The sequence below is a fragment of the Amblyraja radiata genome, chromosome 24, assembly GCF_010909765.2.
Source record: "Amblyraja radiata isolate CabotCenter1 chromosome 24, sAmbRad1.1.pri, whole genome shotgun sequence".
Lineage (NCBI taxonomy): Eukaryota > Metazoa > Chordata > Chondrichthyes > Rajiformes > Rajidae > Amblyraja > Amblyraja radiata.
This window is the reverse complement of record NC_045979.1, coordinates 27,474,782-27,502,110: the sequence shown is the minus strand read 5'-3', so window position 1 is coordinate 27,502,110 and position 27,329 is coordinate 27,474,782. Positions and strand designations below refer to the sequence as shown.

General features: G+C 42.6%; 1 protein-coding gene across 1 annotated transcript in view; it reads left to right on the top strand.

Moving 5' to 3' along the window:
• Positions 1–8,050: 8,050 nt before the first annotated feature.
• The window catches only part of LOC116986933 (bile acid receptor-like), a 69,467-nt gene continuing 50,188 nt past the window's right edge, over positions 8,051–27,329 (top strand). The window contains exon 1 of the mRNA XM_033042749.1: positions 8,051–8,106. The gene's annotated coding sequence lies outside the window, so the exon portion shown is untranslated. The remainder of the gene's footprint in view (positions 8,107–27,329) is intronic.

The following is a 27,329-nucleotide window of genomic DNA, read 5'->3' as shown; positions in this document are numbered from 1 at the left end:
AGTCCCAATCTCCCCGTACCCTCAAGTTATTTTCCCCCATATATGCCCAATAACGTATCTTAGATTTTTATGTCATTAATCTACCATAGTGGGTAATTTACAGGGACCCCCCCCCCCATCATGTACTTTGGAAGTGGGAGGAAACTGGAGCACCCATTGCAGTCATGGCCAAAATGTACAAACTGTGCAGATTCCTTTTCTCGGGAGCTGTGAGGCAACTGTACTAACTGCTGGGTCACCACTGTACCACTGTACAACCTCTCCCTCGTGTATCTGGTTGACTATGTGAGCCTTCAGCTTTAGAACACAAACTACGGCCATGCAACAGATGGGACAATGCAGTGATTTCATGGCCCATCGATGACAGTCGGCAATCTTTAAAGTCGGAAATGCCGATGCAGGTTTGCAAATCAAGACATAAGATGCTGGTGTAACTCAGCGGATCAGGCAGCATCCCTGAGAATATGGATAGGTGACGTTTCAGGTAGTTTAGAAATACAGCACGGAAACAGGCCCTTCAGCCCACCAAGTCCGTGCCGACCGGCGATCATCTAGCACTATCCTTCACACTAGGAACAATTTACAATTCTTATCTAAGCCAATTAACCTACAGACCTACGTCTTTGGAGTGTGGGAGGAACCCGGAGCACCCATAGACAGGGGAAGAATGTACATACTCTGTGCAGACAGCACTCGTAGTCAGAATCGAACCTGGGTCTCTGGTGCTGTACGACAGCAACTCTATCACTGTGCTACTACATTGGTTGACCACCAATCAATTATCCATGCGAAGGCAGCGGTGAGACATCATCTTGAACAGCAGCGTCCATCTGCTGACTATGCTCCCACATTGCTGTTAGGGATTAGCATTTAGAGCCCAGACTGAAACAGTATGATTCTGTGGCTATATTCTGTGTCACCCAGAGTGTGGAAAAACTGTCCCAATTTAGCCAAAGGAGCCCAGCTATTCACTGGCCTGTCATGTCTGGGGTGCCAAGGTCATTTTCTGGTGCTTATTTTGTCTGGCTTATTTTTTGCTTGGTGGCCCTGTGGTCAGAGGGAGATAGAAATTAAAGTGTGGGTTTGTGGTAATCAGTGATGGAAATGGGTGGGTACGTAGGGGCCCTACTTTTCAGTTTCCAGCTCGGGTTTAATGAGTACTGCAGAAAGATTGGAGTGGTTTATCACTTGATTCAACTGAGACGAAAACAATTTGTTAACTGCCACTGTTAGCACTTGTTAACAGCCAGAAGTTAACACGTATTTATACAATGTGTCACCAATACATCGATCTGCATTACTCAGTCAATATAATTGTGTTTTGACCAAGTATTAATGACGCCGAGTTCCTTTGAATAAAATTCACGGGAGATTTTCTTAAAACTTACTGTCATTAAGGGCGCCGGACCGCGAGCACGGCTTCTTCCTGGGTGCAGGTACAGTCATTCACCCACGTTATTTTAAGAAGGAACTGCAAATGCTGGAACAATCGAAGGTAGACAAAAATGCTGGAGAACTCAGCGGGTGAGGCAGTATCTCAGCATTACTCTCTCTCCTTCAAGGTTAGTACTTCTGTTTGCCTTTATTTGCTTCAGTTTTATTTAGTGTTATTTATCACGTTGTGGTTGTAGCTTTTGAACAATTTAATCATATCGGATTTTTAAAATTCATTTAAATTCATAGCGTTGCCCGAGCGCCAAATCCCTTCAGCTGTACCTGCAACTGAAGCTACGGGTGGATTAGTAGACCTTGAAGAGGCATTGACACTTTGTTTTTATATAGAGGGGTAATAGAGAAGGGCTCCGGACTGTGAGCTCACTGACTGAATAATACAGACATCCTGAAAATCACACCCTGATCAATTATTTTAGGATAAGCCTTTCTAGAGAACATGCTACTTTTTGCTTTGATCAATTATTTTAGGATAAGTCTTTCTAGAGAACATGCTACTTTTTGCTTTGCCCATTTTCAAAATATAGAATTTTGAATTTGGCATTTGATTGGTACAAGGAGCCTACAAAGCTCGTAATCTATTTTTTACACACTGTAACTTTCTACATTTCTACTTTTGGGTATGCATGTGGCAATTATGGCTCATGGAATTTTCTCCCACGGTACTAGTTATATTCGTAACAACATATTTAAATACGTGAAGTTTTCGATCTTTCCCAACCCCTTAAAAAATGCCTGAAGAAGGGACCCGACCCTAAACGTCGCCTAGCCATTCCCTCCATAGATACACAAAATGCTGGAGTAACTCAGCGGTTCAGGCAACATCTCTGGAGAGAAGGAATAGGTGACGTTTTGGGTCGAGACCCTGCTTCAGACCCTCCATAGATCCAGTCTGACCTGCTGAGTTCTCCAGCACTTTATGTTTTGCTCTTGAAATAAATCCGTGGTCTGCTGAAGAAACAACACGATAGACCACTCTGAAAGTGCAAGTTTTGCTGTACACTTTGCTGTACAAAAGACATAATAAATGTCCTTTGTACATTCGTACCTTGTACCTTGTACACTTCATACTGTAGAACACATCATAATACACCTTGAGTGAATTAATGGGGTTAAGATTATTTTTTAAATCTGTTGTCTAGAATTAATCTATACCTTATATAAGATTTAAATCGGAATTCCAATTTTTTTGTTTTCCTATTTGTCAATTTTTTGTGCCCAATTATTTGGCGGCCAATCAACCGCTGTCTCTAAGGGGGTTGTGTCCAATCACCGACCAGCTTCCCTTAAAATTCCCGTCCAATCACCAAATCGGTCTCCACCGGTCTAATCAGCCGCTGTCTCCAAGGGCATTCTGTCCAATCACATAATGCGCTGGTCACTCGGCAGCCCAGCAGATAGAAGTTGATAGACACAAAATGCTGGAGTAACTTAGCGGGACAGGCAGCATCTCTGGAGAGAAGGAATGGGTGATGTTTCGGGTTGAGACCATTCTTCAGACTTCAGGGTCTCGACCCGAAACGTCACCCATTCCTTCTCTCCAGAGATGCTGCCCGCCCCGTTGAGTTACTCCAGCATTTTGTGTCTATCTTCGGTTTAAACCAGCATCTGCAGTTCCTTCATACTAATAGAAGTGAATGGCAGCCTTCAGCAAGTACTGTTAAAGCGGTTCACATATAGTTGGAGTTTTGGCTGCAACATATTCCACATTTCAGTTAATGCTTCCTTAGTGAATTAGTGAGGCAGCTCACAGATAGCTATTAATTGAGGTAATTGTTGGAGAATTGCTCCTTGATGAGCCTTGGTGTACTTGGCCTTCTGCTGTCAGGCCGTCTCCCTTCTGACTCTTCAAACAGCTTGGTTTGCTCTCTATGCTGTCAGCCCATTGTGCTTGTTATGGTGCACTCCTGGGGGAACAGCTATCAAACCACCCACATCTGGGACCAAATGGTTATTGCAGAAACTGGAAAAGTCAAAGTGAACTCAGTCCCCAGCACAGCAGTCCCTGTAGACTGATGTTTTTTAAGAATTCTGGAAGAGCCAAACAATGGTGGAATCAAAGCTACTCAGCAAAAATCAGGCAGGCACTAGCCTTCAAGGAATTAATCTTTTAAACATGCAAATGTATCTGGTGTATGTTTGTTCAGCTGTGTGAGGTGAATACTTAGTGTTAGCTGGAAATACGAAGAGAAAATGGCGGCATCAAATCAACAATGCATGTTGATTAATGTCACGGTCTTCAGACGTTAGAGATACAGTGCGGAAACAGGCACTTCAGCCCACCAAGTCAATGCCGACTAACGATCACCCCACACACTAGCATTATCCTACACACTATCCTATCCTACACAATTTACAATTTTACTGAAGCCAATTACCTACAAACCTGTATGTCTTTGGGAATTGGGACGGAACCGAAGCACCCGGAGAAAACCCACACGGTCACAGGGAGAATGTTCAAACTCCTTGCAGACAGCACCCGTAGTCAGGATCGAACCCGGGTCTCTGGCGCTGTAAGGCAGCAACTCTACCGCTGTGCCGCCTGTACATTCTATATGTGTTCCATCTGCCTTTTGTAATATGACAGCTGACAAAAACCCATATTAAAAACATATTCCCATAGCACCCAAATACCTGCCACTTGGCAATGGAAGTTTGCAATGATAATGAAGGTCTGTAAATGGAAACGAGGGCAATATGACATCTTACAAGTGTGCTTCACAGAAGAACTATTGGTGGATTAATTCAAGCAAGCGCTTTACAGGGTTATTAAAGTGATAATGAATGTCTTCATCCCACTGGGATAAATTCCTGTTCCCTTCCAATGTTTTATGGTGAAAATATTTGAAATGCATTTGAGAGACCTTTGAGGTTATGCAAATAAAAAGAATAATGTATATATTACACTACTGGGAATATCATTCCTCCATGATATCCTTTTCTCATTTCAAAAATCAGTAAATATGTAATAAATGTTTGTTATTGTTTCCTTAAATCTTAACTCCCATCTATCCCTCACTCCTATAGTCACAAATTGAAACTTTAACTTTAAGCAACTTACTGTAATAACAATATTGGCTATGCTTTGTTTTTATGGAAAATTAAGAGAATCGCTTTAAAGCAAAATATATAACTTACTCACTTTTAAGAGTAAAACATGTTGAAATGTGTAATTCTTGAGAGTGCTAAACCAGCATTCAGTTTCAATACATCTTTACTATTAAGCGGACAAGGAAATTAAACATACATGAAGAATTCATGAATGTCACAGTGGAGTGTATAATTTTTTGTGTGAAAATCCTCAATGCCATTTAAAAAAACCTCGGTTATAGATCAGGTTCTTAATCTTCTGGTCATTCACTAAACACTGACGTAAACCAACTAACACTACTTTAATTGCAAGAAAAATGGTATTTAGTTTAGTTTCATCAAAGGGCATCAAAATGAGGGTATCACAGTGAAAGCAGCTAATCAGCGGCATCCCTGTTCCTTTGAATGCATGGGCCATTGTCAGTTCCTAGTTGAAATGCATGGAAACTGGGCTCCGACATCAGTAGAACCCTTAAGGGCGGCAGAGTGACCCAGCTGACACCTCACAGCGCCAGAGGCCCAGGTTCAATTCCCACTGTGGGTGCTGTCTGTATGCAGTTTGTACATTCTCTCTGTGCACTGTGTACGTTTTCTCCGGGTCCTCCAGTTTCCTTCCACATCCCAAAGATGTGCGGGTTTATTGGTTAATTGGCCTATGTAAATTGCCCCAAGTATTTAGGGAGTGGATGAGAGTTAGATAACATAAAACTGGTGTGAGCAGGTGATCAATGGTCGGTGTGGCCTCAGTGGGCCGAAGGGCCTATTTCCATGTTGTATCTCTAAACATATGTAATTTTAGAGTACAAATTTTCATTGATGGCATTTCAAACATTGAATTGTCCAGCAGGTTGATACAGGCAAGAATGTTGACAATTTACAATATTGATTATGCCTACTTATATCTACCCTTATCCTTCTGTGCTGTAATGGTAGCAAGTTCAGTGTCTCTAGTCTCTCCAAACAACTGAAGTCATTCATTCTAGGTAACATCTTTGGAAATCAATTCTGCATATTTTCAAAACGTTAGCATTTCTGCTAAACCATTTGGATATAGTAATCGAATTGGGGCTTAACTAGTATTTTATAAACATTTAACATAAATTCTTGATTTTTGTGGACTGTGACTTTGAAAAATATGGAGCAGGCAGGATAATGTTCAAGAAACCGCAGATAGACCACTTCATCCCATACCAAGGTCTCCAGAATCCACGATTCCTCCACCATTTCCTCTTCCTCTCCATTATAGTGCTGTGGCCGTATGCTTTGAGAACACAACAGGTCAGCTTCCCAATCAGGCTGGCAACTGGCTATAAAACTGAGACATATTTCATGGCATGAACTTATATAAATATTTTTACTCTCTTTGCTAACCAGCAGCCAGTGAAGAAGGCATATGACGTGACTATGAAGATATGTTAGTGTATAGAACGTAACATTTGGGAGACGGACACAAAAAGCTGGAGTAACTCAGTGGGTCAGGCAGCATCTCTGGAGAAAAAGTATAGGCTTGAGACCCTTTGGCTTGAGACCCTTCTTCAGACTGGAAGAAGCATTCTCTGGTCTGAAGAAGGGTCTCGACCCGAAATGTCACCTATTCCTTTTTATCCAGACATGCGGCCTGACCCGCTGAATTACTCCAGTACTTGTGTCTACCTTCGTTGTAAACCAGCACTTGCAGTTCCTTCCTACACATAAAAATTGGGAGGCTGTATTTTAACTTTACAAAACATTGGTTTGAGCGCACTTGCAGTGTTGTATGAAAGAAGGGCGTGATTGTGTTTTTGTTTTTCCCACAGCAGGATATCAAAAGCAAGACAGTATAGATTTCAGATGAGAGGAATTAAATTTAAAGGAACCTCAGGAGTAAGTTATTTTTTTTACACAGAGAATGGCTGTTATTTGGAACTTCTAGCCAGAGGAGTTGGTGGATTCAGATGCCATAACTACGTTTATGAGGATAGGCACTTGAATGGCTAAGGCAAAGACGGATAAGAGAACTGATGCAGGCAAATGGATTTCGTATAGGTTTCAACGGTCTTTTATTGTCACGTGTACCAATTAAGGTGCAGTGATATGCAAATTACAATACAGCCATACTACAAAAGCAACAAGACACACAACTACATAAAAGTTAACATAAACATCCACCACAGCGGATTCCCCAAATTCCTCACTGTGATGGAAGGCAAAAAACTCTTATCTTCTTCCCTCGTATTTCTCGCACGGTTTGGGCAGTTGAACCATCCGTCGGGGAGATCGAAGCTCCCGCAGCCGGCAGTCGAAGCCCCTGCGTCGGGGCGATCGAAGCTCCTGCGGCTTGGAGTTCCAGACGTCCCGAAGAGACCGCGATGTTAAAGGCCGAAGGCTCCTGCGGTTGGAGCTCAGAGGTCGATCCCTGGCAAAGGGATCGCCAGCTCCGCGATGTTAAATCACCGCAGGCCCCAAAGTCGGTCTCCAGCAAAGGCCGCCAACTCTTCGATATTAGGCCGCAGTGTGGACGGAGATAAGATACGGGGAAAAAACTGCATCTCGTCGAGGTAAGAGATTAGAAAAAGTTTCCCCAAACCCCCTCCCCACATAAAACAGGCTAAAGAACACCAAAAACATACATTTAACACATACTAAAAAAACAACGAAGAAGAAAGGGACAGACAGACTGTTGACGAGGCAGCCATTGCCATAGATGCACAAAATAGTGTTGATGGGCAAAATCCTCCCACTGTTAATAAACTTTGGGGAAATACTCTAATACTCTAATATTTCCACATGTGGCTCGATTTCAATTATCCATCCACTGACGAACAATCATTTTGATCAATGCAGGCAAGTTGGGCCGAAGGGCTTATTTCCACACTCTATGACACCATGATTCTAAAATAGTGTTGTAGGTCTCTATCAATCTATGATTGACCTGCAGCCCAATTAAGGAGGGAAAGAGGAAAAAGTAGTGAGATCATGGATTAGGGTGCCAGAGATATTGCAGACCAAATGGTGATCAGGAATATTGTCCATTGTGGTGAAAGAATGAGAAGGTCATGACAATGATAAATATTTGGTCTGGCTGTTCTTGTCTATCTTTGTTTGTTGGGTTTTTCAAGCTTTAAGAAATAGTTACATTGATTGCTGCCGTTATATCAAGCCTTTAAAATATTTAAGTGCGCCCTGGTGGAAAGAACAGTTTCCCACCCTCCTGCAACAAGAGGTATCAAGCGAGCCAAGAGCGTTTTATTGTCATATGGCAACAATGGAACAATAAATTTCTTACTTGCAGCAGCAGCACAACAGTTTTGTAAACACAGTACTCAATGGAAAATGGAATAAACGAACAAAAAAGTTCAGTAAATAACAAAAATCAATATAGTGCAAAAACAAAAAAAACAAAAGTCCATAATGCAACCCAGGCAGTTCGTAGTTTGGAATTTAGTTTGTGCTTGTAGTGTTTAATAGCCTGATAGTTGTTGGAAAGAAGCTATCCCTGAACCTGGACGTTAGTTTTCAGACTCCTGTACCTTCTCCCTGATGGCAGGAGGAAGTGAAAGCTTAGAATGATCCATGGGAGTGGAGGTACAAGGAGCTATTTTTATCTTAATGAGATTAAGCATTCTGTAGAATCTTTGAGTTTAGAAATAAGGAACTGCAGATGCTGGTTTACACGAAAGGACACAAAGTGCTGGAGGAACTCAGTGGGCCATGCAACATCTCTGGAGAACATGAACATGTGACATTTTGGATTGGCACTCTTCTTTAGACGTACCCATCCATGTTCTCTAGAATTGATGCCTGAACCATTGAGTTACTCCAGTACTTTGTGTCTTTGTGAGTCTTTTGAGTTAAATGGAACTTCCGAGAACCCTAATTTAAGCTGTACCTTAATTTCACTGTACCTTAGTTGGTACATGTGACAATAAACTGACCTTGAAGCTAGGGTTGCCAACTTTCTCACTCGCAAATAAGGGACAAAAGGTCAAAATAAGGGACAAATTCCCAATGGTAATTCATTGACCGACACGGCCGTGGCTGGGTGAATGATGAGCTAGCCCGGGTGCAGGCTGATTTTTGGCCCGAGCGCTGGACTTTGCGCACGTCGTCGCATGCAAAGTCCGGCACCCCATTCAACTCATGAACCGGTGATCGGCCATGAGAAGGAGGGATGGTGGTGTCGGCGGTAAGCGAAGGTCCGAAGGTTGGACATCTGGCTGGGCTGCCGACCGACGGTGCCACGGGCGAGGCGCTGCTGCTGCACTCCAGGGGCTGCATTACGTCGGGACGGGTGAGGCGGGGCCGAAAGCATCGCTCCGACCCGACAGTCCCCTCGACCCGAGTAGTAGCAGTCAAATATGGGACAAGGGTGGTCCCATATAGGACAAACCAATTTAGCCCAATATACGGGATGTCCCGGCTAATACGGGACAGTTGGCAACCCTACTTGAAACCTTGACCTTGAAACCTTAAGCCTAATTTAAGGGTTTGAGAATTTGGGACTGTCATATATAACTCTGAAATATCTCGCAGCTATGGTCATTAAATTCCAGTTTCGAGTAACTTTCAGCTCAGTGGCAATTTCCAGGTGTTGATGTTGAGAGAATGCTATTGAATAACACAGAATATTGCAGAGAATTCCACTTGGCATAGTTGGATATTGTAAGGGTCTCGGCACTGGTAACTTGCCGCATCATTCAAAATCAAAATGTGGCAACGTCCTTTTACATTGAGGTATGGGCTGCCTCTCTGTTTCTGCCCTCAGTTGTTGGAGAAGCCCTCTTGAGCAACAGGGATTCAAAAGCACATTCAGAAAGGGTCATCCATCCCTACTGCCTTCTAACCACTTCCTTCTCCATTTTCTTTTCCTCCTTCTCATGCCCTGAGGGAGAGGCTGTGCCCTCACATTGCCAGATTATAGAGCATAAAGCTGATAATGAAGAAACAAGGTATCTCTCTCTCTCACCAAACACATTTGTGGCCCCATGTAGAAAATAAAAACTGCAAATGGTGGTTAACTCACCAACGGACACGGAATGCTGGAGCAACTCAGCGGGTCAGGCAGCATCTCTAGAGAACATGAATAGGTGACGTTTCAGGTCGAGACCCTTTTACATACACAAGGCCCTTGTGGCCCTATGGCTGAGTCTATAATTTAAATCTCCACTATATCTTGCAGATATTGGTGAAGGTGTTTTCCTTAAATGATCAGAGGTTTATTATATCTGGAAACTCGCTGTTAATCCTTTACCAGAATCAAAGTATGTTTTGTAAAATGAGGTGACTTAAGGGCAAGTTTAGACATTGACATAATTGAATTTCAACAATAGGATTTCCTTGTTTATGTGAATGCTTTTACTAAAAGTGATCTCTGCAGGGGTCCAACATACTTGACAATACAGGAGATTGATTGTGCAGATCTCAACTAAAGCAATGGTTCAAGGCAAGTGAATCATCATTCAAAGACCTCACACAAAGATAAAATATTACCAGAATCTTTAAAAAAAAATTTAGTTTAGTTTATTATTGTCACATGTACCAAGGTACAGTGAGAGGCTTACTATCCAGTCAAGCTGTCCACAGTGCGCAAATAGAGGATAAAGGATAAAGGGTACAACATTTAGTGCAAAGATATAGAAACATAGAAACATAGAAAATAGGTGCAGGACTAGGCCATTCGGCCCTTCGAGCCTGCACTGCCATTCGATATGACCATGGCTGATCATCCAACTCAGTATCCCATCCCTGCCTTCTCTCCATACACCCTGATCCCTTTAGCCACAAGGGCCACATCTAACTCCCTCTTAAATATAGCCAATGAACTGGCCTCAACTACCTTCTGCGGCAGAGAATTCCACAGATTCACCACTCTCTGTGTAAAAAATGATTTTCTCATCTCGGTCCGAAAAGACTTCCCTCTTATCCTTAAACTGTGACCCCTAGTTCTGGACTTCCCCAACATCGGGAATAATCTTCCTGCATCTAGCCTGTCCAACCCCTTAAGAATTTTGTAAGTTTCTATAACACTGAAGTCCGATAATGTCCAATTAAAGATAGCTCAAAGGTGCCCAATGATGTAGATGGGAGGTCAGGACCACACACTAGCTGGTGAGAGGACCGTTTGGTTGCCTGATAATAGCTGGGAAGAAACTGTTCTTAAATCTGGAAGTTTGCATTTTCAAACTTGTGTAATTCCGCCACGAAGGGAGAGAGGAGTGAGACTGATCCCGCAATATGCTGGCGGCCTTGCTGAGGCAGCGTGAAGTGTAGATGGAATCAATGGTTTGTGCGATGGTCTGTCTTATTATCAACTTCAATCCACATTTATTGCAGAGTTGGTTTGAAAATAACTACTCGCTATATGCAAAGCAAAATACACTCTATAATTAAGTATATTTTTGATAATGAAGTGGAACAGAGATTGAGAGTTTGGGAAATTTGTTATTAATTTACAGATGTGCTATGGATAGCATTTATTGCTCATTTCTAACTATCTTTTGGAAGCTGGTGGTGAAATATCCTCTAGTGGTGGCTCTAATGGTGAATATGGTGAACCAGTGGACACGCGATCGTTGGTCAGAGCGGCCTCAGTCGGCTGAAGGCCCTGTTTCCATGCTGTATCTCTAAACTAAGTGTCTGTCCTTTCCCTGAACAGCTACTGCCTTGACCTGTTGAATTCCTCCAACATTTGTGTTTTGATCAAAATTCCCGAATCTGCAGTTTCTTGTGTCTCCAAGCCATGCTTAGCTCCAAGCCAAGCAATGCCAAGCTGGACCTAAATGCAATTTCATAGTATGTAAGAAAAATGTTTGATTTAAGGCAGTCCATATGGCCAGGCCCATTGCAACAACTAACTCAATTTACTAATTTGCAGATAACACCACCGTAGCGGGCCGGATATCAAATAATGAAGAGATAGAGTATGAAGAAAATTGAGAACCTCCTAACCAGGTGCCAAAACAACAGTCTCTCCCTCAATGTCAGCAAGACAAAGGAGATTGTAATTGACATCAGGTAGACACACCCCTGTATACATTGATGGTGCCGAAGTAGACGCCACACAATACTTGTATCCTTTCCTACATAACTGTACATTTTTATCAACAACAAATCTTAGGAACAGTGGGCTTTTTTTCCCTTTTATAATAAGTCTCTATATTTCTAGTATTATATTGATACATTTCTCTGCAACTTCTCTATCCTCTCCATGGCTTTGCCATCATTGCTTGAATGAGGAAAGCCAAATGAGAAAGCTCAATTAATTTTACAGAAATCCAGCAATAAGTTCTCCCAGCTGTTCTTGTTCTTGGTTCTTGGTCCTCCAAAATATTCCAAATGAAATTTAATCTGGAGGTGGCGGAGGGTGGACTTAAGCAAAAAAGGGTTCTTGGAGAAGAAGAGTTACCTTAAATTTAGTTGCGTCTGGTTGGGTAACTATGGTAGGGTGAAGACTATTCCATGCTTTAATTGTGCAGGGGAAGAATGAATTCCTGTACACATCTGTCTTGGTAGCTGGTATCTGAAATTGGATCGAATGCCCTCGTCTGCTTCTAATAGGTTTGGGTTTGGAGTAGGTCTTGTAGTCTATGTCGAGCTGACCATTTAACATTTTGTAAAAACAGGTCAAACGGTGAGCTTTACGTCTGTCTTGGAGAGGGTTCCACCCCAGAGAATTCAGAAGTTTGGTAACACTCGCTTCTCTCTCATAGGTATTTGTAACAAATCGAGGTGCCTGTCTTTGGACACGTTCGATGGAAGAAATGTTTCTATTTGTGTATGGATAACATACAGCAACTGAGTAGTCCAAATGTGGTCAAACAAGGGTGAAGTATAACTTCTCCTTGATAGAAGTTGAACAATGATTAAAGTTGCATCTCAGAAAATTTAAGACTCCTGTTGCTTTCATCATTGCATGATGAGACTGCCCATTCCAACGTAGATCGTTCTGTAATTTGATGCCAAGATACTTAGTCTGTTTGGATTCTTCAAGGATGGCACCAAGGGTATTGTATGATGTTTCTCTTCCTGGTGACACGCATGGTTTCACATTTGGAAGGGTTGAACTGCTTGCCCCATTGTTGTGACCACTCAACCATAGTATCGAGATCTTTTTGGAGAGCCATGATCACAATGAATGGCGGTGCTGGCTCGAAGGGCCGAATGGCCTCCTCCTGTACCTATTTTCTATGTTTCTATCATCAGCTGACAATTGCACGGTACAGCAAACAATCATCAGCGAATAGTCTGGTCATGATTATGACTTTTGCATGGATGTTATTAATGTAAAGCAAAAACAGATGTGGGCCAAGTACTGTGCCCTGAGGTGTACGACTTAACACTGGATGCCAATCAGAGCTTTTTCCATTCACACACACGCGCTGAAGACGTTTTGTCAGAAAAGTGGAAATCTATAATTTTGTGTTTGAATGAACACTTTAGAAGACAAGCTTCCGAAGCAGTCTCTGGTGTGGGATGACATCAAATGCTTTAGAAAAGTCTAGCACTACTAAATCCGTGATGCTATCAAGGTTCTTGGTCAGGTCATTTGCCGCCAGGGTAAGCTGAGACTCGCATGATCTATGCCTCCTAAATGCATGTTGGTTGTCAGCAAGAATGTTATGTTTGCTAAGGTGTCTCATCAGATTACTATCAATTAAATGCTCCAGCAGTTTGCAGCAAGTGCTTGTTAATGAAACAGGACAATAATTTGTCGGGTTGGTGGTTGAACCCTTCTGAAAGAGAGGAGTGATGTTAGCCTTCCTCCAATCCAGCAGAACATCACTCGAGTCAAGCGACTGTTGAAAATTGAACCGCAAAACAGGAGCCAGTTTTTCAGCCGCGATCTTGTGGGCTTGATTCTGTATCTGATCTGGTCCAATAGCTTTTGTTGTATTGATGTTGAGCAATAACTTCTTGACACCTTCAACCTCAATTTTAATAGCAGGCATATCAGCATACGGGCTGGGAGGTAGGACTGGAAATGATGAAGGCTCCGTATCTTCCCGGGTGAAAACGTGTTGAAATTGGTTTGCAAGAGCTTCTGCTTTCGCCTGGTCCTCAGTGATCAGACAGTTGGTCACTTTAAGCATCTGGACACCAGTGTTGTCTGTCCATCTAGATTTCACATATCTCTAAAAAGCCTTGGGATGCTCTTCCTTAAGAATAGAAGAAACATGTTGTCTATGAGCACTCCTAATAGCACGATCGACTTGCTTTCGCACGCTAGTAAAATTGTCCCAGTCCAGTTTTGTACCCCTTTTTTGGCACGGATATAAAACTTCTCGTTCTTACTGCAGAGATGTTTCAGTTTTGCCAAAAACCTAGGATGCATACTGAGTTTTTGAGGAACATGATTTGTAACATGAATGTCATTTAATTGTCACAGCTGTCACAGAATGTCACAGTTTAAGGATAAGAGGGAAGTCTTTTTGGACCGAGATGAGAAAATCATTTTTTACACAGAGAGTGGTGAATCTGTGGAATTCTCTGCCACAGAAGGTAGTTGAGGCCAGTTCATTGGCTATATTTAAGAGGGAGTTAGATGTGGCCCTTGTGGCTAAAGGGATCAGGGGGTATGGAGAGAAGGCAGGGATGGGATACTGAGTTGGATGATCAGCCATGATCATATCGAATGGCGGTGCAGGATCGAAGGGCCAAATGGCCTACTCCTGCACCTATTTTCTATGTTTATATGTTTAATGAGTCTCTCAGCCACACCCAGTTGTCTTTTACTCTACTTAGCTCTTTTATCTGGTTGCAGGTTGAACAAATCTTTCCCCAAGTCTTTAAATTCCTCACTGTTCACTTTTCTCCAGAGGGAAATTTTATGCGGTGGTTTTGAAGGAATTTTAATCTTTGTGTGCATTTTTGCTTGGATAATAAAATGATTCCAGCACACGATGAAACCTCCGAAATTAAATCTGGATGTGAAGTCACCAATGAATCTAAAGTATTTTCGGTGCCACTTGTATTATCACGCCTGGTAGGGAAAGTGACTTTTTGGGACATGTGATTTTCCAGAATGTCAGCCAGGGCTTCCTGAAGACCCCCTTTTGGTTGGCTTTGTGTGCCATCAGACCAATCTACACTTGGAACATTGAAATCACCGCCCAGGATAATAAGTGGATAGCGCGACGAGGCGTTAATTTTGCAGATGTTTGATTCAAGATCTAAAAGAGGCTCAGTTTTCATGTCAGTAAAAGTTGGTAAAAGCTTCCGATCTGTAACGACTGACCCTAAAGTGTAGCTTGACACCAGATTTGCTCAGAGTTGCTGTCTAAATCAGTTCTTTCAAAACAAGAAAGAACGCAGCCAGGAGTTTTCTCACTCGTCAGTGGGAATGTATTTATTCACATTTTTTTCTGAGAGTTTACTTTCTACACGTTATAAAGCTGCGGTGTAAGCTACCCAAACAAAATATGAGGTGCTGTTCCTACCGCTGGGGTGTAAGCTACTCAATATCCGCTGTTCCAGATGTCAACTAATGTACATCGGCAAGACCAAGCGCAGGCTTGGCGATCGTTTAGCTTAACACCTTCGCGCAGTCCACTTTAACCTGCCTGATCTCCCGGTTGCTCAGCACTTTAACTCCCCCTCCCATTCCCAATCTGACCTTTTTGTCCGGGGCCTCCTCCATTGTCTAAGTGAGGTCCAGCGCAAATTGGAGGAACAGCACCTCATATTTCGCTTGGGTAGCTTACACCCCAGCGGTATGAACATTGACTTCTCTAACTTAATAGCCCTTGCTTTCCCTTTCTCTCCATCCCCTCCCCCTTCCAAGTTCTCCCACCAGTCTTACTGTCTCCGACTACATTCTATCTCGGCCCCGCCCACTCCCTTGACATCAGTCTGAAGAAGGGTCTCGACCCGAAATATCATCCATTCTTTCTCTCCAGAGATGCTGCCTGTTCCGCTGAGTTACTCCACTATTTTGTGTCTACCTATGCTTTTGCGGGACTACCCACTATAGACAAACAAGAACCAAAGAGGATATGTCACACAAAATAAGTGTACCCTTTCCTGCCTAACTGTAAGTGGAAAAGACCAATGTTACTCAATAACTGTGCAGATACAAATTTCAGATCCTGCAATTTCTGAATTTTCTTATAGTGGGCTCTTAAACAAATATTTGTTGATACTCTGCAAACCGATTGAACAATTACACAATCTACTTTTTTGTAAACCTGCATCTACTGTTTTCTGTGTCTTCGTGTGACAGCTATTACAACGGTTTATCTAGGAACTCTAGGAATGTAATAAAAAGGAACTGCAGATGCTGATTTATACCAAAGATAAACATATATCATTTTAAAATTTTAAATGGGGGTGTAAGGTACAAAGGTACGGCCTATGTTACTTTTTAAAGTAACATTTTGTCTATCTCTTGCATTTCATTTGTTTCCTATGTCCTATCCATCAAGCTTTTATTAACTACTCTCTCTCAACATTGTTCTTTAGCTGGTACATCATGAAATGCTTTTAAACTCCATGCAAATAACGTAGTGTTTCTTTGTTAGGAGTGCAATAAATGATTTCCTCACAGACATAAATTATTAGATTTACGAGGCAGAATTTGCCTTTTAAAATGTTATGCTGCCTGTCTTTAAGTTACCTGTTTCTTTTAAGTGAATATTGATAATCACTCATGGCCAGCAGAGATTCACTATGAATGTAAGGCTGACTAATCTAGTAGTTACCCAGTATATTTATTTCTCTATCTATGAATAAAGTATTACATTGGCAATTGTCCAGTCTAGCACAAATTTCAGAGCCAATTATGGCTCATTATACACTATTGTACACTATATACATACTGTTTCATTGTACACTAGACAGAACACTTGCTATTTCTCTTTTGACGTCTCCTGAGATCCTAGAAGGTATCCTGAATTCTGTCAAAATCCAAGAAGTTTTCTTCCTTCAGTTCTCGTTGACCTTACATAACTTCACTATGTGTCAGCTAAATTATTTACTATATCCGTTTCTGTTCTTTGCCAGTTTTTTTTTTTGTCTTCCTAATTTTTGATGTAGGGCTATTGGCCACAACAATCTTCATGAGAAAATCGCATAAATATTTGTATGAAATATCCTTGGGACCATCTAACATACTATTAGTTTGCAAAGGATTTATCTGAAAAGTATTTTCTGAAAATCCTTTCATAAATGTGGTTCAGCACATTAAATGTCAAATATTATGCAAATGTATTTTCCTAATGAAAATGTAAACCATTTTAAAATCTTTAAAAATCTTCTCTAACTGTTGTCTATGCTCATTGTACAACATCCCCATTGACTTATATTAGAAATCACATTCTGCGTTCTAATTCCAAGCTTCATAACTATTAATCAATTATTGGCGTATTTACACATCAGGAAAATTCAAACTCCAGGCACCTTTAATCCTTACCATCATTTAGTGCTTCAAACCATAGATTAATTGGATCTGGAATTCCTAACACTAGTGGCATGTTATGGCTGAAACGCTGACTTCAGATAGAGTGTTACCGATAAAGAATGACAGTATTGAAACAGTAAGTTACCGATTAAAACCATTCACTATTCTACATGAACAAGTCCAGTCAAATTCAAAAAGGAACACATTTTGATTTAATCCCTTTTTAGCCATTAGATTGATCTAGGTGCTACAAAATATGTTTATATATAGGTAGCACCTACATAGATCATTCGTACTATGTGTACATATACACACAATATATATAAACTGCATCATTCGGCACTCGAAGCTACTCTTCATGCTACCTCGACAAGGCCTAAGGCATAATCAAGGACGAGCCGCGCCCAGCCGCGCCCAGCCGCCCTCTCTTCTCCTCTCTCCCATCAGGCAGGAGGTACAAATGTTTGAAAACGCACACCTCCAGATTTAAGAACAATTTCTTCCCAGCTGTTATTATAGAAGTTATATAGAATGTATATAGAAGAAACACGTTACTTCTTAAATAGGCATCTGGCCCATCCTATCACCAACTAGAGGGCAGTCCTGACCCACCATCTGCCACATTGGAGACCCTCAGACTATATTTAATCAATATTTACTGTACTTTATCTTCCACTGCATGTTATTCCCTTTATCCTGTATCTGCACACAGTGGACCTCTTGACTGCAATCATGTATAGTCTTTCCGCTGACTTGATAGCATGCGACAAAAAAGCTTTTTATTGTACCTTGGCACATGTGATAATAAACTAATCTATCGGTGCTAACGATCTGTTTGTTTCACTGTCAATTCCAGTATAATATCCACAGTAAAAGCTCTATTTACCAGCACCTGAATTCTTGAGGAAATGTCCACATGGCAAATGACTTCCGGAAATTGGAGGAACAGCACCTCATATTCCGCTTGGGGAGTCTGCATCCTGGGGGCATGAACATTGAATTCTCCCAATTTTGTTAGTCTTTGCTGTCTCCTCCCCTTCCTCAGCCCTCCTGCTGTCTCCTCCCATCCCCCAGCCTTCGGACTCCTCCTCCTTTTTCCTTTCTTCTCCCCGCCCCCCCCACCCCCCCACACCCCCACCCCCGATCAGTCTGAAGAAGGGTTTCGGCCCGAAACGTTGCCTATTTCCTTCGCTCCATAGATGCTGCTGCACCCGCTGAGTTTCTCCAGCTTTTTTTTAATGTACCTCCAATTTATTCTACATTGTTTGTGTCTCCTTCCCATTCCTTGCTTGGAGTTAGGAGTACCCCGAGCAAGATACCCCTAAAGAAGCACTCCCTTTCTCATGGGTGTCTGATGTCATGACCCAATGATGGAGGGTAGCCCACCACACTCTTTAGGTGCAATCCTCGGAGAATTTCCTGAACAATCATTACCTGAATCGATTGGATCGATTGTAATACAATGCCTGAAAAAATCTTTAAATACATTCCAGATGTCCCTTTTACAGCTCCAACGACATTAGAGGTGAAACAAAAGAAAAATAATGAGAAACAACTGCAGATGCTGGAATCTTGAGCAAAGCACAAAGTGCTCGAGTAAATCAACGGGCCAAGCAAAGTACTGCAACTTCGAGAATTCGGAATTGCTGCTTCAAGTTATAAAGATGTTTGGAATTCTCATCTGACCAGGTATCATACATGCAGAAAGCAAATAATATTTCAGACTAATAATCTCTCAAAAAACAATTCATGAAATTGCACAAATCCCTTGAAATGTCATTTGGAATTAACTTCCATACCATGTTTAGTCCCAGATAGCTGGGTGCTGGTAGGGGACAGTTTTAATTAAAATAACAGCTTTCTAAGTCCCTCCCGAATGAATTCTCACCAAATATTTAACAGGTTTCCAGGTGGCTGTTTTTAGTGTTAACCTCAGCCCCCTATATGTGGCGACTCTTTGCATACCTTGGGTATGCAAAACAAAGAATCTCCCTGTGACATGTCACGTGATAATAAAGTATCATTTATTCAAGACGCTGCACTGAATGGAAATTAAATCTGGTGTTTTGACTTAAGGTGTCTTCTTGCGGACCGGAGATCACCCTATCTCAGTCATTACTTCCCCATTGCTATCAGCTTGTTGAACAATCATCTCTTTCATGTCCTCTTCCCCAAGGGGCTGGGACCCACTCTTATTCTTAACTCTACTTTATTGAGTTATTCCATTATTGGGATTTTTTTCTGCACCACCTAAATCTGCTCCATAATTGGCGGCACAGTAGCGCAGTGGAAAGGCTGTTGTCTCATAGCACCAAAGACCCGCGTTCAATCCAGACAACGGGTGCTGTCTGCTCAGGGTTTGCACCTTCTCCCTGTCACCGCGTGGGTTTCCTCTGGATGATCCGGTTTCCTCTCACCTTCCAAAGACGCGCAGGTATGTAGATTAATTGGCTTCTGTAAATTGCTCCTAGCATATAGGATGGGATAGCATAGAACTAGTGTGTGGGTGATCGTTGGTTGCCGTGGACTCAGTGGGCCGAATGGCCTGTTTTCATGCTATATCTCTAAAAAAATATTTTTGCATAATTTTGCTGTTTTGTCGTCATTTTATTTATTATTGTACTTATCATTCCTGTATGTATACCGGTTACCCCGTGAGCTTCAGGTGAATCAGGAATTTATTTGAACCCTGTTGTATATGACAATAAATTAATATGAATCTGAACTATTCTGAATCTAGTTTATCTTCTCCCTCTATTATTATTTTTTGTAACTCTTTTCTAAAATTCGTTCATAGGCTTACCACTCTACTTGGCAACATTAAATGTCTCAGCATTACAAGTCCCTTCTTTTATTGTAAAAATATCCTTAACCTAGCCACAGATGGACAGTTCTCCTTGTGAAGTCTATATTTCTCAGTGAAACCTAATCATTAAAAATGTTGAAATATTTCTGAAATATTTCTGTGAATGTTTATCATTTTTTAATGAATTCCCAATCAACCATAACCTTTGTGTCACTCATACCTCCATCACCCTCATTGCGCGCACTCAAGACTCTCGGCTTTCATCTGACACAATTCTCCCTTGAGCCAGGAGGAGCCATCTTGGGGAGCGGCTGCTAACCAGCAGCCGTCCGTTTACTTCGGTAAGTCCTGTGTTTAGTAAGTCCTGTGTTTCGTCCGTTGGAGAAATGGACTTTTTAATGTGGGGGGTAGGGGGCAATTTTACTTCTAGATCCCTACCTGGTCGGTGAGGCAGCTTTTTCTCCGGGCTGCCCGTCGACCCGTCCTCGTGGCCTACCTGCGGGCTTGGAGCGCCGTTTCCTGGCGGGGACTGCCCAGCACCTCGGCCTCGGTGGTGGCGCAGCGCTGGGGCACTGTCGCGGAGCGGAGCGGGCGATGCCTTGCCTGGGTCGCCGCGCTGGATCGACGCGCTGGAGCTCCGGTGAGCTGTGACCGCCGTGTTCGACACCTCCGGGCTGCGGGTCTGCGGAGCGGAGTGGGCGGCGCCGATTTCAACATCGGGAGTCTGGGAGCTCCAAACCGGCGCGGCCTTGTCGGCTTCGGAAGCCGCGGTCTCCAGCTAGGAAGCGGCCGTTCCAGGTGGCCCAGCCGCTGAGAGGACTCTCCCGACGCCGGGTCAAGACCACCCGGTGAGAACGGCCAGGAACATCGGGCCTTCGTAGAGGCAATTGCGGTGGCCTCAATAGGCCTGACTTTGGGTGAACTTGGGATTGGGGACTGGACATTGTGCCTTCCTCCACAGTGGTGTCCATTGTGGGGGGATGATTTTTTTTGTCTGTAAGTAATCCTGTTAGTCTTTGTCCAAGATGGCTGTCGGAAGGGAGAGTGGACGCTGGCGCGCTTTAGCTGCCGCTGCTCACTTTTCACATTGTGATTTTGATTTTTTGTTTTTGGACTGAATTCTGTTTTTAATTTGTGTTTCTGTGATGTCTTTATTATTTATTTTATTCTGATTATATGTTTTTTATTCCTGTTAATCTCTGTAAGGTGTCCTTGAGATTTCTGAAAGGCGCCCAAAAATAAAATTTATTATTATTATTATTATACCAAATTCAATCACATTGTGATCAATTTTCCCTGGAGTACCCCTTACTATTACATCAGTAAATCAAACTGTTCCCAGTTGGCTGCATGATATATTGTTCCAGAGAATTGTCACAGATGCATTCCATGAGCTTGTCCTCAAAACTACTTTTGCCCAGTCTGCAAAAAGATGAAAATTCCCAGTAATTATTGTATTAACTTGCTATAAGCTTTATTTTTTTGGTGTACTCATTTTCAAACTTGTAAAATATATAAACCAATGTATTTTTAATCGTTTACTACCTTTAAACATAAACCTCCTGTTCATTGTGGGCAAGGTCATTCTGTGCTGTTTTTCTACTATTATTACCAGCTTTTTTCTATTCCTTCTATTATTACCACTTTTCCTGGAATTTCTAGATGTCAAGCACCCTGGAATATTTAATTCCCTTGGTTCCCGTGCAGCCTCATCTCTATAGAGGTCACTAAGTCATGCAGCATATCATTACCCAAATTGTGAATTTACTTTATAGCCTTGACCTTTTCCTTTCTTCAGAACATTGCCTACCCTATCTTCTAGCAAGAGACCGAGAAGATCCCCAATGGTTCCAGCTGTTCCTTATTTGTTGTGCTCTCTCATTTTCTCAGATCCAAAGTGGATGATCTCCATTTTCCTATGTTAAAATTCATCGTTACACTTCTCTTACTCTATTGACATCCCTTAAAAACTTCCATCTGCATTACTTACATTGCACATATTACTGCATTGTCAGTAAACTCGGATTACTATCCTACTATTATATATGTTATAAATATGGTGACTAGTTGCAACACTAGTACTTGTGAAAGATTAATCAAATCTGCCAATTTGAATACCACTGCCATATCTCACTGCCATAACTGAATGACTTCTGCTGTTATGCCAATTTCCTATCGAAACCAATATCATCAAAGACCCACATCACCCTGACCACGCTCTCATTTCACTCCTACCATCAGGAAGAAGATGCAGGAATCTGATAACAGGGTCCCCATAACCTCTCCTTTCTTGCTTCATTTTTAATGGTCTCTGAAAACTATGCATCCAGTCAAACCTGAGGTTTTGGGCACCTGTAAATGCTCCTTTTCAACTTTGCTGTGGGGAGTAATGAAGAAAAGAGTCATGCAGATCTAGTTCAGGGATCAAGAGGATAGTGGCTGGGGGTTGGTTTGGGCCTTAATTTAGAGATACAGCTTGGAAACAGGGTCTTCGGCCCACCAAGTCCGCACCGACAAGTGATCCCTACACATTAACACAATCCCACACATACTTGGGACAATTTGACATTTATACCAAGCTAATTGACCTACAACCTGTAGGTCTTTGGAGTGCGGGAGGAAACGAAAGATTTCGGAGAAAACACACACAGGTCACAGGGTGAACATACAAACTCCGTACACACAAGCACCCGTAGTCTGGATCAAACCTGGGTCCCTGTAAGGCAGCAACTCTACCGCTGCGCCATCGTGCCAGCCCACTAATTGAGGGCTGGGTCAGGGCCACCATCAGGAATCAGATAGGATCCTTGCCTGAGGATGAGAGTCAATGAGACATTGGTAGGGATCTGGGGTTTGGATCCGAGAGCTGGGGGCAGTTTGGAGATCATTCTTGGAGTTGGAGGTAATTGGGAAGGATTGGTGAATGGAGAATTGGCATCAGAGTCAAAGGACAACTAAGAGTAGAGTCACTGCTCTCGTGTAAGTGATCAGAGAGTCAGTGGGAGAGCAGCAAACGGGTCGCAAGGTTGGAGTGCAATTGTTGAGACAGACCAAGAGTTGGGGAAGTCAGAACCAGGAACTGGAGATGATTTGAAGTTTTGAAGTGGAGCTCAGATCAGAGTGGAGCTGGAGCTCAGATCAGAGTGGAGCTGGAGCTCAGATCAGAGAGCTGGAGGATGAAGGGGTTGGAGTCAGGGTCTTCTTCTTTTCGTGTCCATCTTGTTACAAATGTCGGCCTCGCTGTCATCATCCTGAAAAGGGGCGCCAGCTTCCGGCTACAATCAGTGGAAGCCGTCACTTGTCGCAATAGATGATGGTGGTAGCAGAATTAGCTCACGATACTTCCAGTTTCCAGCCCCGCGACGTGGACGCTCCTGCTATGGGGCTGGAGTTAGGGTAAGAAGGCATTTGAGGATTTGTGGGGATGAAACTTGCCTGAGCCTCAACATCAAACCCGAGGGTGGGCCATCACTGCAGAAACGTGGTGTTTGAGGGTGCCCCACCACAGGCATATTGCATGATGAATTGGTGATACAGGTTCCCATGCAAATTCCTAAAGGACGACTGCATGAGAAATTATTTTATTCCATGAACATTTGACATGAAAATCACATCATTGGCACAAGCGTGGATTTGCAACTGGATGCATCTAGTCAAATTAAGGCACAAATTGACCTAGAAATCCCTGCAGTCACAATCATTTCTGTGAATAGCTGTTCTTCCTACATGTAATGCTGAGAACAAAATCTATGAGTACAAATTCCTAATACACATCCTGAACTGGGCTGTTGATCATTTTACTGATAACATGCGATTTAGTATTAAAAATACGTTTGTGTCAAGTGCTTTTAAATATGTTATTGCACAGTTATTATTTTTACTGATGTAATAATGCTCAACTGGGGTTGCACAGTGGCGTAGAGATCGAACTGCTGCCTCACAGCACCAGAGATCCAGGCTTAATCCTGATTACGGGTGCTATCTGTACGGAGTTTGTATGCTCTCCCTTTCACCGCATGTGATTTCTCTTGATGCTCCGGTTTCCTCCCACATCCTAAAGACATGCACGTTTGTAGGTTAATTGTAACTTGACAAAAGTGAGATGACATAGAACTAGTGTGAGTGGATGATCCATAGTCGATGTGGACTCAGTGGACCCACGACCCCTTAAATCTTTCTTATTCATGTGCCAATCCAAATGTCTTCCAAATGCTGTTATCGCATCTGAAGACGTTGGGGAGAAGGATGCACCCTTAGATGGATTTGGAGATGTCGGGGGATCTAAGTGCTGGAAGTGTGCGAGATACTCAACTGCCTCATAATTGTTTTTGACCCTCACCTGTTGGGCTCCACAATCATTCAGGGTGAAGATGTTTATATCTCCATCTCCATCTCCATCCTTTAATTGTTTCAGTATCCAGCACCATTCATCATGGATTCCGACGGTGATTGAACTTCAGAGTTTTGAGCTGATTTTTTGCTCTGAGATATTTTTTTCCTGTTTTAACCATTTCTGGTTTAGTTTAGTTTAGATACAGCACAGAAACAGGCCCTTCGGCCCAACAAGTCCACGCCGACCATCAATCCCCGCACACTAACACTATCCTACACACACTAGGGACAATTTACAATTTTACCAAGCTGATTAGCCTACAAACCTATACGTCTTTGGATCAGTTTGTATGTGGTTCTTTTTAGTTTCACAGTAGGGGGGACCAAGAATCAAAAGGCATAGGTTTAAGGTGAGAGGGGAAAGAAGAGGCACAGAGGGGAAAGAAGTGGCCAGAAGTGGTCATTGATGCAGGTACTGTAATAACATTTACTTCTCTGTGGAATGTCACCATGTCGTGGTGGAGAAGCTTGTGTGGTCCTGAGATCCTGAGAACGATACCGTCTGGAGCTATGCTCCTGGTAGGGTCACCCATGGCGGTAAGGGCGAGGGGGAGGTCTCTGACAAAAAGCAATCCAACCAAGACCTCAACGGTGGAACAGGTGGAGGACGATGGCTGACCTTAGTGGAGCGTCACAATGACTGGGAAGGCGGATGAAGGCTGCACCAGAAAAGGGTCCCCAGTCGTCTTGGATTCCATGCCACTGGATTAATACCCAGATCTGTCAAGGACCGTGTGGTGGCTGTCTGTGCACCAGTCTCCCCACATTAAATAAAGTCACGCACAGGCGTCCTCCATGAGAGGCCAGTCATACTCATTTCGAGCGACCGCCGATGATAATAACATTTAAAGGACATTTGGATTGGTACATGGACAGGAAATATTTAGAGTGATATGAGCCAAATGTGGGCAGGTGGGTTTAGTGTTTATGGGGCATCTCAGTTGGAAAGGGCAAGTTGGGCCAAAGGGTCTGTTTCAATGCTGTATGACTTTAATGAATTGATTGTCATGGAGAATGTTTTCTGCTCTCTTTATGGAGGCTGCATGACATTTAGTTGGCTAGTGCTTGTTCTCATGCTTTTCCCTAACAGAGATTTGCTCTTTGGGAGCAAGCACAGCACTGAGTTTGATATGATGTACTTTTTATCTTTAGCTCATCAAAGGGCACCTGGTTACCAAAGCATCACAGCTTAATTACATTGTTTCTATTTGAAGTCAGCCTATTTGTTTTAAAGTAGTTCCCCTCCGGAAAAAAAATTGAATGAATCTTATTGATGGGAGAAAAGGTTGTTTATTGGGCTCAATGAAGCACTGTCTCAGATGGATTTACATTATTTGCCATACCCATAACTCCAGTTTCCCTCTCATCTGCCTGAAGATGGGTCTCGACCCAAAACGTCACCTATTCCTTTTTTCCAGAGATGCTGCCTGACCCACTGAGCTACTCCAGCATTTTGTGTCTATCAGTGTAAACCAGCATCTGCATTTCCTTCCTATACTTACAAAATTCTTAAGGGGTTGGACAGGCTAGATGCAGGAAGATTGTTCCCGATGTTGGGGAAGTCCAGGACAAGGGGTCACAGTTTAAGGATAAGGGGGAAATCCTTTAGGACCGAGATGAGAAAACCATTTTTCACACAGAGAGTGGTGAATCTCTGGAACTCTCTGCCACAGAAGGTAGTTGAGGCCAGTTCATTGGCTATATTTAAGAGGGAGTTGGATGTGGCCCTTGTGGCTAAAGGGATCAGGGGGTATGGAGAGAAGGCAGGTACAGGATACTGAGTTGGATGATCAGCCATGATCATATTGAATGGCGGTGCAGGCTCAAAGGGCCGAATGGCCTACTCCTGCACCTATTTTTTATGTTTCTATACTTACATGCAACTTGTTATCACAAAGCATTTTTTTCTTTCCTTCCACTGGTATATAAAGCAGAACCTCATGGAATTGGCCAGGACCTTATATGCAGTTGCTTAGGGATAGTTCAATTAATCTTTTGTTCAAGTGTTTTCCTCTGGAAATGTCACAGTCCCAAGAGTCCAACAAGTTGTGCACGACCAAATGGCCTTGCACACTCAAGGCTGCTCCTTCAGTGTACTACTGCCACTACAAAGCATGCACTCACCTCAAGATACCTCAGGATAGATCTTTCTCCTATCCACAATGCATGAATCAGGAGCTTGATGTAATATATTCTAAATGCCTTGATGGATTTGATTCAATAATACTAAGGAAATTCAATATCATACAACATGCAATACAGAAATGCTGAAAGTACTCAGCCAGTCAGGCAGTATCTGTGGTGAGAGAAGCCAGTTCTGATGCATGGTCTTCAACCTGAAACATTAAGTGTTTTGTGTAGGAAAGAACTGCCGATGCTGGTTTAAATCAAAGATAGACACAAAATACTGGAGTAACTCAGCGGCACAGGCAGCATCTCTGTTTTCTTTCTCTGATTTTTCTAGCCTTTTCTGTTTTTATTTCAGATTCCATTAGTCCAATTTGTTTATCACCCTACATAAAGCAATCCACTTGACCGGTATTTGTGGCACACCTTCCCACTGTCACTGGCTCACAATGTGTGTGTGTAGATAGTGGACAATGTGGTGCGCACTAACAACACAAAACAACCATATATGTTATACCAACAGGAGCTTCCAAATGTCCAGCCTCTTCCACCAAGATGGTCATGGGGTGATGTTCAGTTCTACAGTGTGGAAACACCACCAGGTACGCACCAACCATCAATTACCTATACACTAGTTCCAAGCCATATACACTGGGGGCAATTTACCAAAGACAATTAACTTTCTTAACCTACAAACCTGCATAGGCAGGAAATAAGACAGTACATTTTTGAAAATGTGGCAGTGTAGTTGATTTTCACCTATTAAACATCCACAAGGTGCTTTAAAGATTATTTTACTTTTGAAAGAGAGCCTTACTTGCTTCAGAAAGACTACCGTTTGGGAAAATGGAAGACTGAAATCGTTTCCTGTACAAGCACAGAAGCATTTAATTGGGAGCATTGACAAAGGGATGCCAATGATGACAATAACTCTTCCCATTCATTTTCTGCCAAATTGTTCATGCTCTTAAACCCAAACGTATCTGGAATGAGCTGCTAGAGGAAGTAGACTGGAGGGGTTTAGAGGGACATGGGTAAAATGCAGGCAAATAAGACTAGCGCAGAATGCCAACTTGGCCAGCATGGACA